General features: G+C 37.1%; 1 pseudogene across 1 annotated transcript in view; it reads right to left on the bottom strand.

The window, feature by feature from the left end:
* Positions 1-590: 590 nt before the first annotated feature.
* Positions 591-15,924, bottom strand: part of LOC147579938 (uncharacterized) — a 20,640-nt pseudogene continuing 5,306 nt past the window's right edge. Inside the window, exon 2 of the transcript XR_015252350.1 lies at positions 591-885. The product of XR_015252350.1 is annotated as an uncharacterized LOC147579938 (transcript). The remainder of the gene's footprint in view (positions 886-15,924) is intronic.

The following is a 15,924-nucleotide window of genomic DNA, read 5'->3' as shown; positions in this document are numbered from 1 at the left end:
CTATGCTTCACAATAGTAATTTTTAAACACTGAAATTAAAGGGATAAATGAAGTTTGGGGCAAAAGTATGTAATAATTAAGTGTACCTAAATTTCTATTTATTCTTTGTGTTTAATCCATATTTATACAGTGTGGCAATTTCACTGCTGCTGTGGCACCCTGTCCTGAGAACACAACTGCTCCTCTACTTGGTATTCTGCAGATTAAGACTTTTCAAATGTTTAGCAGATTAACACTGTTATACAAAAAACTAAAAGGCCCTTCCAAACTCTTTGTTTATTAAAGCCATCTAGGATTCGGAGATTCCCTGAAGCTCATGGTGTGCATTTTAGAAATCTGACAGAGAGGAATGTCACCTCTACCGGGCTCTGGGAGAAGAAAACCATCTGTGCGTGATTCATATCTTTGGATTCCTGAATTCTCAAGGCAGGTAGTAGCCTGTGGCCTTCACCACGTGATATGTAGTGGTATCTTAAACAGCCCAGGTTCACATACTATATGAGCACATCACTGCATTAGCAATATATTGTACCCTGAAGCACACATTGTAGGACCACACTCTACCAATACAAGATGATAAATACTGCCCATTGAGTCAACAATACTTAACAAATGTTTAATGAGCATTTATCTTGTGCCAAGCATTGTGTTAGGTTCTGAGGCTACAAAGATTGGGCAGACACAGTCCCTGACCTGAAAGAGCTTGCAATAAAACAGGGGGAACAGACATAAACAATTTTTTCTTACACTTTGAGGTTTTTCTATTGTTAATACTTATTTCATGGATAAAGAAACAAGAGGTGGGGCACCTGGGTGGCTCAGTCAGTTAAGCTTCCGACTCTTGATCTCAAGATTGTGAGTTCAAGCTCTGCATTGGGCTCCCCACTGGGCAAAACATAAGAAATGAGAAACAAACAAAAAGAAATGAGAAACAAAAAAACAAAGAAATGAGGCAATATTTACAATAATAATCTATTTTTTCTTTCCTAAATATTTTAACAAATAAATGTAGGAAACACCAAGTTACAGAACAATGTGTTTTGTTATTATATTCATAACATATATTATTTTATTTGTTGTTACGTTATTTATTTATTATTATTTACTTTATTTATATATACTAGATAGACAAAAGATAGACCTGTTAACATTGGTTATTTCAGAAGACCAGTATTGTCTGCGATGGGTGAAGTGGGAAACTGTCATATTTATTCTTTATCTGCCATTGTTGTTGGCTTTTTAAGTGAAAATATATTATTTGATAATTTTAAATAATAAAAGATATCTCTAATTTCCATAATTTTAAGAATAATGGTATATTTTCTTATGATCCTTTTATATCATAAAGCAAGTTTTTAAAGAGGTTTAGCTAATTCCAAAACTTACGAATTTGAGTGTTGTTTTTTTTTCTTATAAATCAAAGCAAGTCTGCTCTGCTCCCAACATGTGGTGATTAAAATATTTCTACAGGACCAAATAGGTGTTAGAAGTAAAAGGGTTTGCATATATTTTTATTAATTCTGTAAAAAGGGTTTTCTCATACTGGAAGGACCATCTTCAGTCCTACACTTTCTTTGTAGACCTTGTCCTAATCCACGCATCCTCTTGAGGTCAACAGGAGCCTATGTCATCTCCAAAAGGCATACAACTAGGTGAAAAAATTGCAATTCCATCTGACAGTAAGGACATGCTAAGAACAAAAGCTCAATAGAATCACACAAAATATTACAGCACTGTCCTTCCTACCACACTCTCCTTGTAATCCATGTTGTTACAGGCTAATATTAGGTACACTAAACCCTCAATATAAATAGGATACTGGAACAAAAAAAGCAATCCAAGATTTTATAATAATGATGATGATGATAATACTACAGTATTCCTTGCATGCAAAAATACTTTGGAGGGACAATAAAACAACTACAAGGTAGCTAAAAATGTTGAAAATATTCAGTGTAGAAAGAAAAACACAAAAATTAAAAAAATGTTTTAGCTTTATAATAGAAACAATACTGACATACAAGGCACTGGGCATCCCATAGTGACAGCATCTGAACAGGTGACTGTATTCCCCTCATTCTCCCAACTTTTCAGATAGTCTTTTGTTTTTGTTTTGTTTTTGTATCTTTTTATTATGGTAAGATATATGTTACATAAAATTTGCCATAAAGTGTATAATTCAGGTGGTATCTGGGTGGCTTGGTTGGTTAAGCATCCAACTTCAGCTCAGGTCATGATCTCACAGTTCGTGGGTTCGAGCCTGGCGTCCAGCTCTGTGCTGACAGCTCAGAGCCTGGAGTGTGCTTTGGATTCTGTGTCTCCTTCTCTCACTGCCACTCACCTGCTCATGTGCTCTCTCTCTCTCAAAAATGAATAAACATTTAAGAAAAAATTTTTTAAATAAAAAAATAGACTATACTCGTTAAACAAGAATTCCCCAGTCTCCCTTCCCAACAGCCCATGGTAACTTCTAATCTACTTTCCATCCCTATGAATTTGGCTGTTTTAAGTATCTCATGTATAGGTGGAATTATGTAATATTCGTCCTTTTGTGTCTGGCATATTTCACTTAGCATGATTTTTTTTAAGATTCATTCATATTGTAGCATGTATTAGAACCTTATTCTTTTTCAATGCTGAATAATAGTTCATTGCATATGACACTTTGTTTATCCATTCACCTGTTAATGGACATTAGGCTTGTTTCTACCTTTTGGCTATTGTGAATAACACTGCTATAAATTTTTATGCCACTTGGCTAGGTGGCTGTTTCCTGCTACTTCATTCTGAAGGCACAGGACTTTGATCAGAGCATACATTAACTTCTGAATGGTTTTTGTTTTTGCCATGAGTGTAGTGGGGCACTAAGGAACCCACAAATTCAGATTTATTTTATCATTATCATTATTTTATTATTATTATTATTATTATTATTATTATTATTAATTTAGAGAGAGAGAGAGAGCATGAACAGGGAAAGTGGGAGAGGGAGACAGGAGAGAATCCCAACCAGGCTCCACACTAAGTGTGGAGCTGGACGCAGGGCTTGATCCCACGACCCTGGGATCATGACCTAAGCCAAAACCAAGGGTCAGACCCTCAACCAACTGAGCCACCCAAACACCCCAGATTTTGACAAATGACGTCAACAAACAGTGAAAGACAAGACTCTGAAGCTAAAAGAATTTCTTCCTTTCATATAACTTGATCTGTGATATTAGCATATTTGAAGAAAGAATGTATCAACAATTGGAAATGGCTTACATAAAGGTGTAGAAAAAGCAGAAGGTGAAGATGCAATTTGAAGCTGGAGAACACTGATAAGCAAACTGTAAATTATAAGTCTGTGGAATAGATACATTTATTGTGGAGACAGATGCAGCTATTTATTACAGTATGATAACATATTTAACTAAATAAAGATACCAATGTATACCATAAAAAACAAAAAGTCTTTTCTCATAATCTACTTGATGATCATACCCTGTCACATGCTCTATAGCTCCCAGGACTTTTTACTCAGAGTTTTTAACTTGATAATTAGTTGTGCAATTATTTGTTTACTCTTTCTCTCCCTTAAGCTCAATGAGGATGGGGATTGTGTTTATCTTTTGCACAGTGTTAGCTGCATTTATAATCAGTCTCTTACAATCTTGGTTGGTCTAATCTGCTCAGCCCAGAACTTGGAAATTAAATGCCAGAACTTGAAAAGTTAAAGCTATAACTTTAAGTAATTCACCAAGATAAACTTATAATAAAGTCAGCCAGGCAATTTTCCCTAAAGAAATCTTCCCAGCCCACTGGGCACCCTCTCAAACCACAATAGCACTCAGAATTGCTCAAGCACCACAGGGATATGATAGAAATTTTCATTGATATTTCAAAATGACCTCTGTAGAAATGTGCACAAGCACTTAAATTACTGTGATTATTTCTTCCTAGCAAGATATTGTCAGAGTTTAACCACTCTATCCAAAGTGGAAACTAAAATATAGATGGAATACTACAAAGCAAAAGTACAGCATTGTTAATTTTTTAAATGACTCATTTAACTATCTACTCTATATTTCAAACAACTTAGAAACCATGATAAAGGACATGAAAAATTCACTCAAAGAACAAAAAGAATCACAGAGAATCCTTTACCTGTGCTCAGAACATAGCAATGGCAGTGACAAGAATAGAACTCATATATCTTGAACTCATATATCAATTTCAGGGTTGCCTGAAGAGAAACTAGTTTCTGAATATGAAAGTGACCTGACCGAACCATCTTGTACCACAAGTCATGTTGTATATGACAGAAATAAGCCTCTGCTTATTTCCTTCTAGAAGGTGTTGCTTGTCTCATTTGCCTTCTCAGGAAACCTGTATCCTAACTCCACCATTTGAAGCATACTCATTAGTTCGGATTCTGTGAGTAACAGCACTGGACCTTAAGGGTCTCTTTAATAAAGAGTTTTATGGGCATTAAACAAATGACTTTAGAATAACTAACCATTCCTCACAGTGGAGGAAGAAGCAGATATGGTTTCTACATGGCTAATGTGAACAAAACTTTTACAGCATTTAGTAAATTGCTATTGTTAATTTCTGAGTCCTTCTCCCTAGGAACTATAGAAAAAAAACCCCTTAGCCCTTACCTTGAAAAATGGTCATAACTGGGGTGCCTGGCTGGCTCAGTTGGTTAAGATCTGACTCTTGATTTCAGCTCAGGTCATGATCTCATGGTTCATGAGTTCGACCCTCATGTCAAGCTCTCTCTGTCTCTCTCACCTTCTCTTTCTGCCTCTCCCCAGCTTGTGCTCTCTCTCTCTCTCAAAATAAATAATTAGGGGCGCCTGGGTGGCGCAGTCGGTTAAGCGTCCGACTTCAGCCAGGTCACGATCTCGCGGTCCGTGAGTTTGAGCCCCGCGTCAGGCTCTGGGCTGATGGCTCAGAGCCTGGAGCCTGCTTCCGAGTCTGTGTCTCCCTCTCTCTCTGCCCCTCCCCCGTTCATGCTCTGTCTCTCTCTGTCCCAAAAATAAATAAACGTTGAAAAAAAAAATTAAAAAATAAAAATAAATAATTAAACTCAAAAACAAAAAGAAAACTTGCTAGAATCTCAAGTTTTTTTTCTTGTTGGTTCAGTATATCAAATAGGGTTCCTGCCTGTTTCATTTTTTAATATCTGGGTTCTTATTTCCATTAGAGATTTTCCTAGGCTCCCTCGCATAATAGAAATTATTAAATAAAGCTTACTTTGCACCATTGCTCCAAGTATTTATATATTCATTTAATATACAAAATAAACTTCATGAGATGTGAATGATTATAACTGCACTATACATATAAGAAAAATAAGGCACAGAGAGGTTAAGAATTTTCCCAAAGTCACACAGCTAGTATGTGGCAGAAACTGAGGATTCATTCTCCATGTGATTAACTACTATGTTATGTTGCTTGTCTAAGTACCAGGTACTTGATCACAGAATCCTCTGGGCTTGCTCCCACCAGTATGCTCAGAAAAACACCTATTTCTCTCTTTCTCTCTCTCTCTCTCTCTCTCTCTCTCTCTCTCTCCTGTTTGGCACTCTAAACTCCAAATTAGTTTAAGGGTATGGGAAGTATGACCACACAGACACTATCTCTGTGCTTGCTTTGTAGATGAAATCAAGATCTGTGAGAATTTGCACATACAAAGGTGCATGTAATTGTCTTAAACATTTCATTTTCTCATGCTCTTAATTTTTAGGGCCTAGTCAGTTAATCAAGATTATAGTCTTATTCAAATGTCAGGAAATTAAAGTATGCAAAAAAAATACATGTTTGCTTATCTAATCATTAGAACATGCTCTTCCTTTAGCATTTCATTAATTTTTTTATTAAAAAATTTTTATTTTAAAAGAAAAATCTCTTTCATGGAGATTTAATGGATCACATATTCCTAGTCAGAAAAAAATGAAATGACTTCCATTTTGAAATATATATTCCAGGAGAAAAAAAATATTTTATTTTTGGTGTCACTTCTATAGTGGATCAACTTCCTAGCTTTTCTATAAACTGAAACCAGGCAATATGTAGTGGTCAATGGAAAGTAGATTCACTTCTTTTGAGGATTAAAAAACATAACTCAAACACATGCAAAATTCATTGTATTGATGTTGGCACTAGATTTTCTTGCAAAGTCACTCTTCTATCACTGTTAATAAAAAGATAACACATATTGACAAGATTTTAAACATCTATTGAAAAAATTACAGTTGATTAAAAATACTGAGTTATTTTTTATCTGATACAAACATATTTATTGTTGTGCAATATTGCCCTCTTGTGTTTTCTCTAGTTAAGTCATTATTTTTTATCAATTTAATATTCAGCTTTTAACTTTTCCATCTAAAATTAACTCACTCAATGACATGGGTGGGTCCAGAGAGTATTAAGCAAAGCAAAATAAGTCATTCAGAGAAAGACAAATACCATATGATTTCACTCATACGTGGAATTTAAGAAACAAAACAGATGAACATAGGGGAAAGAAAACTATAGAGAACAAACTGAGGGTTGCTGGAGGGGAGCCGGATGGGGTAATGGGCTAAATGATTGATGAGTATTAAGGAAGGCACTTGGGGTGAGCACTGGATGCTGTATATGTGATGAATTACTAAATTCTACTCCTGAAACTAATATTATGTTAACTAACTAGAATTTAAATAAAAACTTGAAACATTAAAAAATAAATTAATAAAAAAAATAAACTCGCTGCTAAATGAACTTCAAAGCCTTATATTCAAAACCACCCTCAAACTCAATACCCAAAAAGGAAATAATAACCCAGTTAAGAAATGGGCAGAAGACATGGATAGACACTTTTCCAAAGGGGACATTCAGATGGCTAAGAGACACATGAAAAGATGTCCAACATCATTCATCATCAAGGAAATACAAACCAAAACCACAATGAGATACTACCTCACACCTGTCAGAATGGCTAAAATGAACAACACAAGAAACAACAGGTGTTGACAAGGATGCAGAGAAAGGAAAACCCTCTTGCACTGCTGGTGGGAATGCAAACTGGTGCAGCCACTCTGGAAAACACTATGGAGTTTCCTCAAAAAACTGAAAATAGAGCTACTCTATGATTCAGCAATTGCACTATAAGGGTATTTATCCAAAGAATACAAAAATAAAGATTTGAAGGGGTACATGCACCCCAATGTTGATAGCACATTATCAACAACAGCCAAACTATGGAGAAAGCCCAAATATCCATTGACTGATAAATGGATAACGATGTGATATATATATATATATATATATATATATATATATATATATACACACACACACATACACACACACACACACACACACACACACACACACACACACACACACTGGAATATTACTCAGCCATCAAAAAGAATGAAATCTTGCCATCTGCAACAACATGGATGGAACTAGAATGTACTATGCTAAATGAAATAAGTCAACCAGAGAAAGACAATACCATATGATTTCACTCATAGGTGGAATATCAGCAATTCACTAATATGTTTAAGAAACAAAACAGATGAACATATGGGAAGGAGGAGGGAAAAAGAAGAGAGGGAAACAAACTACAGGAGACTCAATGATAGAAAACAAACTGAGAGTTGATGGATGGAGGTGGGTGGGAGATGGGCTAGATGGGTGATGGGTATTAAGGAGGGCACATACAATAAGGGTGTTGTATTAAGTGATTTATCACTGAACTCTACTCCTGAAGGCAATTTTGCACTGTATGTTAACTAAATAACATTTAAATTAAAAAACAAAAAACATCATGATCAGTAGTTAGTGTTAGTGTTATGGTTTATGGTACACCTATTCCTTTAAATCTCTGAGTTAATTTATAAAATATTGTGATCAAAAGTTAAGAGAAGCAGAGTCAAGCAGAAGTAAATACATAAACAAAAATCTAGCATTATGTCAAGGAATACTAAAACCCTGACGCTTCGTACTCATTTTACCAAGGTATGGAAGATGCAGCCAATTTGTCTGTTAGGATAAGTCTGGCTTAATATCCTTGCAGTCAGTTTCTCCCTTTAGCTTACTTAGTTTTTATGGCTATATAAATACACTGCTAAAATTTTAAATTATTTTGAAAACATTTTTCCTTGCCTATTAAATTAGCAAAATTTTCTTTTTAATATTGTCTAATTAGAACAAGTACTCTTGGAGTGCCCAGGTGGCTCAGTCGTTTGAATGTCCGACTCTTGATTTCAGTTCAGGTCATGATCCCAGGGTTGTGGGATCAAGCCCTGTGTCAGGCTCTGCACTGAGAGTGGAGCCTGTTTAAGATTCTCTCTCTCCCTCTGTCCCTCTCCCAGCTCATGCTCTATGTTTCTCTGAATAATAATAATAATAATAATAATAGAACAAGTACTTTCATATGTTGAAAAGTAAATTTGGTACACTCCCTTTTGTAAATCAAATTGACAGTATATACTAAAAGCCTTAAAAAAGGATTATTAGGTTTGCTTCTAAGAATTTATCTCAAATGTGCAATCCTAAGTACCCCAAAAATTTATGCTGAAAACTACTCATCATAGCATTATTTATAGTACAAACATTGGTAACAACCTAAAGATGGCTGTGTGTTGAATTTGATTGGAATATATACAGTGAAATTTTTGCAACAATTAACATTTTAGTGTAATATTTAAAATAACATGAACTTTTTCTATGTTGTTAAGTTTTAAAAATTCAGAATATAAATATACGTGTGTGTGTTTGTATCACAATGATCTAAAAGCAATTCTCCCTAAACTATAGACAAAGACTAAAATAAAATGCCTCAAAATATTAATAATGGTTATCATTTGAGGGTGGCACTATGTGTGGCTTTTTTTCTTTCCGCTTCTCTGTGTTTATGTTGAACATGTATTACTGTTACAGTGGGGGGAAGCCTACATGTTACTGCAAAATCGAGCAGAATCGAGGCACTGTCCTCTATACAAATCAGGAATTTTATGGGCTTTCTGTGCAAGCTCAGAAAGCTTTTATACAGGAAATGAAGACTTTGGCAATAGGCTCAGGATAGTTGAGCCATTGTAGGAAAGTGGAGAAGTCCCTCAATTAGGAAAAAAAAAGTGGGTAAGTCCCTTAGGATGGATACTTTCTCTTCTAACACTTCATTCTTTAGAAGAAGAGCAAAAGTAGAGTTAGGTGATGGATTCCTTTTCCAAACACATAAAGGAACAAAAAAGCAACAGCCATTTAGTTAGGGCTTAATATGTGCTAGGTTGGTTTGAAAGGGTGAAAAGCTAAATGTGATGAATGGGTGAATGAAAAGAAGGATGGTTACAGAATTTCACTTCCAGCCATCACATAGGAAGGACCCTGCAGTCAGATTATAGCTAAAGAGCTGGTCTTCCCACCTGTAATTCGGCAATAATCCTTGTCTCCCTTACCTCCCATTCCCATCCATCTTCAAGACTGCAGAGAGAGTGATCTTTTCAAAGAACAAACCTTCAACGGATTCCCAGTACCTCTCGAGATAAAATCTAAATTTATGGTGGCTGACAACGCCCTTTAAGATCTGGCTTTGGCTTATATCTCCAGCTTCCTCTTCTGCTTCCTCACTCCACCTTCCAGGCATTCTGATCTTCCCCAGGGTTTGACCATCCAGTCTCTTTTGTTTAGCCAACTCCTGCTTGCTTTTCAAGTCTCTGGTTAAATGTTGCCTTCATTGGGAAAATACAGCTGCCCCTACAATATGCACCTACCATAATCACTGCTTTCCTTGTCATAGCCCTTTCTGTATGTTACTAAATTCTCTGGTTTGATTGTCCTTATCAGGACTATAGGGTCTGTGAGGGCAAGGGCTAAGTCTGCCCTTCACCTTGATACCTACAATGCCTAACAGAGGAGCAACAGATGTTTACTAAATAAATGGATGAATAAGTGAGATTGTTTGATTATATCCAACTTCTCCAAAACTTTCTCTGAAGACTCACTCTCACTGATGAAAATGCATATTAATATAAAGATGATACATGTTGTGATGGTGGTGGTCCTGGGGATGCTTTGAGTTCTTCATTCAGCACTGTAGTCCTGAATCCTATTCTCACTTAACAGATACATGTGCATGTGTGTATATATTTCAAGAGATTTTTCAAATTAATTTTCATGCCCCTTATGGGGAAAAAAGAGACACTCTGATACATTAACCAATTGTTTCTAATCCTTACAAAAAGATATTTTCATCCAAAAATAGGGGAGTAAATATATTATAATTCATAAAATAATTATAATTTTTAAAGACATAAGAAAATAATACAATACCTTTTATAAAAGCATACAAACTACATATACAAAATAAGCTAATCACTCCCATACATAAAAGTACATATTATATATTTACATAATAGAAAGGTTGGAAGAAAATGCATCATATACTGTGATTCCTTCTGAGCATCATCACATGTAAAATACTGTTCTCGGGGCACCTGGGTGGCTCAGTCAATTGAGCAGCCGACTTTGGCTCAGGTCATGATTCTCATGGTCAGAGAGTTCAAGCCCCACATCTGGCTTACTGCTGTCAGCACAGAGCCTGCTTTGGATCCTCTGTCCCCCTTTCTCTCGCCCACCCCTGCTCTCTCTCCTTCAAAAATAAATATTAAAAAAAGGGCACTTTTCTTCCTTACACTTTTCAGCATTTCTCTTCAGAATGAGCATGTATTACCTTGTTTAAAACACCAGAAGTTATCTTAAAAAAACTTTATAATATAAAGACAAATTCGTTTATGGGTAGGCAGTTGTTTCAAATATTGTTTTAAGACAAAAGTCTAGGCATGAACATTTTTCATAGAGCACACATATATATTTAAAAATATTTTACTGGGGGTGGCTGGGTGGCTCAGCCAGTTAACTATCCGATTTCGGCTCAGGTCATGATCTCACAGTTAGTGAATTCAAGTACTGCCACGGGCTCTGTGCTGACCACTCAGAGCCTGGAGCCTGTTGCAGATTCTGTGTCTCCCTCTCTTTCTGCTCCTCCTCCACTCACGCTTTCTCTCTCTCTCTCTCTCTCAAAAATAAATAAACATTTAAAAAATTTTTTTAATAAAAATATTTTACTGAATAGATGTAAAAATGCAAATATTTTATACTTAATAGATTCAATGATACAATGACCTTTAATGTAGATGCTACTAGAAGACACTACAGAACTTAATCATCTTTATGTTTTTTACATTTTTTTAATGTTTATTTATATTTGAGAGAGACAGCATGAGCGGGGAGAGGTACAGGGAGACGGAGACAGAATCTGAAGCAGGCTCCAGGCTCTGAGCTGTCAGCACAGAGCCCGTCACAGGGCTCGAACCCATGAAACCGCGAGATCATGACCTGAGTCGAAGTTGGTTGCTTAACTGACTGAGCCACCCAGGCACCCCAAGAACTATAATCATCTTGAATCTGACTTCTCAAATATCCTCATGTTCAGAGTTTTTCATATTTCTCAAGGGAAAACAATTCTATTAAAGAATATTTCATGAAAAGTTTTGGAAAGTAAATTAATGCACATATTAATATGCCAAACACAAATAAGATGGACATTTTTAAAAAAGGATGGGTGGAGGCAATTAACCAACCATACAGGTACTGTAAGTTGATTAGGGGAGAGGTAATTTGGGCAGAACTGCCTCTTTGGAACAGGCCAGAAGGAGCAGTTTCTACAGCTAGTCTGGGAAAGTCCCTCACCTGCACCACCTATCTCAATAGATCTAGGAAGTTGCTTTTTTTTGTTGTTTTTTTTTTTTTTTAGCTTAACAATAGGTTCAGTGATAAGCAAAGTTGCCCTCCTCCAAAGCTCCCTGAAGTGCAAAAGGACTAAGAAGATCAAAGGAGCCATTAACCACTCCCTGAACTTCAAAGGTTTCTCCTATAAGAACTCTGAGAAGCAGCTGTGAGTTTATAGATTACTTAGGGACTTCCATTACAGTGTATAAATATAACATAACAAATACCTTGGCCATCATATTCTTTTTATTTCTTTACTAGGGTTGCAGGTTGCATTTTAGATTTTACACTTTTGTACACATATGAAAATGAACAACAAATCAAAATATATTAAGACTAGAGACCTACACATTCCCAATGAACACAACATATTCTTAGCACTGTGCTCTCTTTTTGCTTTCTAAACCTAGCTTCTTAATGTCTTGTTTCTATATTTTCCCATTCAGAAAGAAAGTAATGAAACAACTACTTTGCTTCACATAGTTTGTGTTTTAATGCAATATTCAAACAAAATCTACAAAATCACTTACTTTTCCTGGATTGGTTTCCAGACTCAGGTCCCTAGTGATGAAAGTGTCTCTTCACTAAAGCATTTCATGCAAGCTGGGGTGACCCACAGCCCAAACAATTCAGTCAGTCATGTGCGTGCAGACTGTTGTGTTGTCATTGAACACGTCGTCTCAAAGTGGTTCATTTTAACAATAAGAACTGCATCTCTAAGTGATTTTTTTTTACTTTTAACGAAATTATTAAAAAATTAAATTCTGTATTGAAATATCACATATATACATAAATCATAAGTTTACACTTCAATACATGTCTATAAAAAGTATACACTCCTGAAATCACCAGTATTCAGATTAAAAAAAAAAACAGATTATAAATATTTCCAGCACCTCAAAACTCTCTCTTTGACCCTCCTCCACATTCCTGACTTCTGATACCGACTATAGTAGCCAACAATGGCCAGACACACATAAAAACAGAGCTCTGACCCACAACCCGGAGCAACCTGCCCACCAACCCCCATCTACAGTGAACAACCCAGGAAGCCAGGCTGCTCTGATTTGAACCTGGAGGAAGCCAGAGTGCTACCTCTGCTAACAACGTGGGAATCCAAAGCAACTTTTGTAACAACTGACCCCAATGACCAGGACTTGATTAATGACTGACAGCTTCTCCAGTTTTCGTCCCTGCTTCCAACTTCAGACCAATGCGAGAAAGACAAGTATGCACCCCTAGCCAATCCTGTAAGTGTTTATTTTAATAAGAAGAATCTGAAGTGAAAGACCCTAGAAGATACTACTAGATTCTTAGGACCTTTGAAGATACTTTTCTTACCACTTCTAGTGATGAGAAGTCCTGTATAAATAAACGTGTTTAAAGACATTTATACCGAGAGACATTTACAATCTGAAAAGGTGTAGAGCAAGATCAATCTTTGATTCATGCATTCAGAATTATGTATTATGCATCTACCAGTAAAAAGAGAAGTAAGACACAATTCCCATCCTTAAAAGTCTTCTATTCTAGGAGTGCCTAGATGGCTCAGTTGGTCGGGCATCCAACTCTTGATTTTGGCTTAGGTCATGATCTCACAGTTTGTCAATTTGAGGCTCACTCAAACAGAGGGATTCTGTTTCCCTCTCTCTCTGCCTATCACTTGTGTGCTGTCTCTCTGTCTCTCAAAAATAAATAAATAAACATTAAAAAAAAAAGTCTTCTAAAAGAAGCCACAGAAGAGCAAAGAAGCCATGAGTAAGTTTGGTCACAGAAATCGGAAGAACTCAGAGGAGGGAGAAGTCAGTTTTGCAAGTGGTGAGAAGGTAGGCGTGTGTGTGTGTGTGTGTGTGTGTGTGTGTGTGTGTGTGTGTGTGTGAGAGAGAGAGAGAGAGAGAGAGAGAGAGAGAGAGAGAGAAATTAGGAATGGTGGAGGTAATGATTTTAAAAACCAGTAGCAGGATGAGCACAGATACACAGGCCAGAAAATCATCTTACACATTTTGGGTATTACAAGTAGTAGTTTGGTTCAAAGTTCACTCATTCAGGGGCGCCTGGGTGGCGCAGTCGGTTAAGCGTCCGACTTCAGCCAGGTCACGATCTCGCGGTCCGGGAGTTCGAGCCCCGCGTCAGGCTCTGGGCTGATGGCTCAGAGCCTGGAGCCTGTTTCCGATTCTGTGCCTCCCTCTCTCTCTCTGCCCCTCCCCTGTTCATGCTCTGTCTCTCTCTGTCCCAAAAATAAATAAATGTTGAAAAAAAAAATTAAAAAAAAAAAAAAACAAAGTTCACTCATTCATATATACAATAATTATTAAATGAATGCTTTCAGTTGAAATTGTGAATGGCAAGAAATAACTTGTGCTTCAAAATAAGATGATCAAGAGTGTCTGGTCTACGCAGTGAACACAAAACATGGCCTTCCTAACATCCATTCCCCATTCTTCTTTCTAACAGAACCTCAGTTTTGTTAGTATACACCTTTCTCCCCCAACATGCATGCCTCCAAAGAAGCTCACCCACTCTTAGTCCCAGGTAGCCTAGTATTATCCATATTTAATAAGTGGGGTAAACCTAGTCTCTTTCCACTGGCTGACTCTGGAATAGCACATGAGCAATTATAATCAAGGGGGACACCAAGAGAGGTTTGCTAGAGGCTTCTGGGAAAATAACTCTGTGAGTTACCGAAAGCCTGTCCCTTCCTTTCACTGGGCATGAATCAAGAAACACATAGCCCGAAACACTTATGGCAACCGTATTATAACTAGGAAGGAAAGCAGCTTTAGGATGGAGCTGACTTCATGAAAGGCAGGAGAGAGAAAGAAACCTGGGTTCTCAAATAATATCATTGAACCAATTAACCCTAAAGTTCACCTTGTCATCGATAGTCTTTTACATGATCTAGTTCACTCCCTTATTTTCTTAAAAGCTAGATTGAGTTGGTTTTTCTGTTATATGTGACCAAAGCACCCCAATTAGATTTGATTATTAGGCAATGGGGAGTCACTGAAGAAGTTTAAGCAAAAGACTGAAATAATCGGTTTGCATTTTTTGAAACATTTATTTATTTTTGAGAGAGAGAGAGAGAGAGAGCAGGTGAGGCAGTAAAAGCAGGGGACAGAGGATCTGAAGCAGGCTCCGTGCCAAGAGTAGAGAGCCCGATGCGGATTCAAACTTATGAACTGTGAAATCGTGACCTGAGCTGAAGTAACACTGTGAATGACACTTAACCCACTGATCCACGCAGGCACCCTTGGTTTGCATTTTATGAGGACGACAGTGGCAGAAATGTTGAGGATAGATGGGTGGGATGGGACAATGGCTAACATCTACTGAGGGCACACCATGTGCTTATATTAGTCTGAACACTTTATATATATTAATTCATTTAACCTTCCAAAACTCTATGAGGCATGCAGTATTAGCCATATTTGATAAGAACAATCTGAAATTCAGAGACATTAAGTTGTCTAAGATCACATAGCTAGTAAGTGGCAGAGCCAAGATTTGAACCCCAATTTTATTATAGATATTTCTTCAGCTCCCCTGGTCCCCAGCCATATATATCAGGAAAAGCTCATCTTACTCTCAGCCTCAAATTTGCCTCATTGATGTAAGAGTATACCCAATAACTGGGTTTCCGGTGACTGACTCAGGAATAGGCCAGTCACCCAATTCTGGTCTGGCTTCTAACCACCAATTTATGCTGCTTATTTCATTGGGCTATTGTGAGAACTAAAATGGGTTATTGCTTATAAGATACTTAACATATGGTAGGTCCATAATAAATGCTAGCTACTGCTGTGATGATTTTAGTCTACTATATCAAGAAAAACTGAGGAGGGGCGCCTGGGTGGCTCAGTCGGTTAAGTGTCCGACTTCTGCTCAGGTCATGATCTCATGGTCTGTGAGCTCGAGCCCCGCGTCGGGCTCTGTGCTGACAGCTCAGAGCCTGGAGCCTGCTTCAGATTCTGTGTCTCCCTCTCTCTCTGCCCCTCCCCTGCTCATTCTCTGTCTCTGTCTCAAAAATAAAATAAAAACATTAAAAAAGAATTAAAAAAAAAAAAAAGAAAAACTGAGGGGTGTTCAGAGGAGGAGGGCAAAGGTGTATTAGGACAGAAGCCAAGGGAAGGAGTTTCGGAAGGGCATAGCAGGATC

Source organism: Puma concolor, chromosome B3, assembly GCF_028749965.1.
Source record: "Puma concolor isolate L17-30 chromosome B3, mPumCon1.1.hap2, whole genome shotgun sequence".
In the NCBI taxonomy this organism is placed as follows: domain Eukaryota; kingdom Metazoa; phylum Chordata; class Mammalia; order Carnivora; family Felidae; genus Puma; species Puma concolor.
This window is presented reverse-complemented; position numbering and strand designations above follow the sequence as displayed.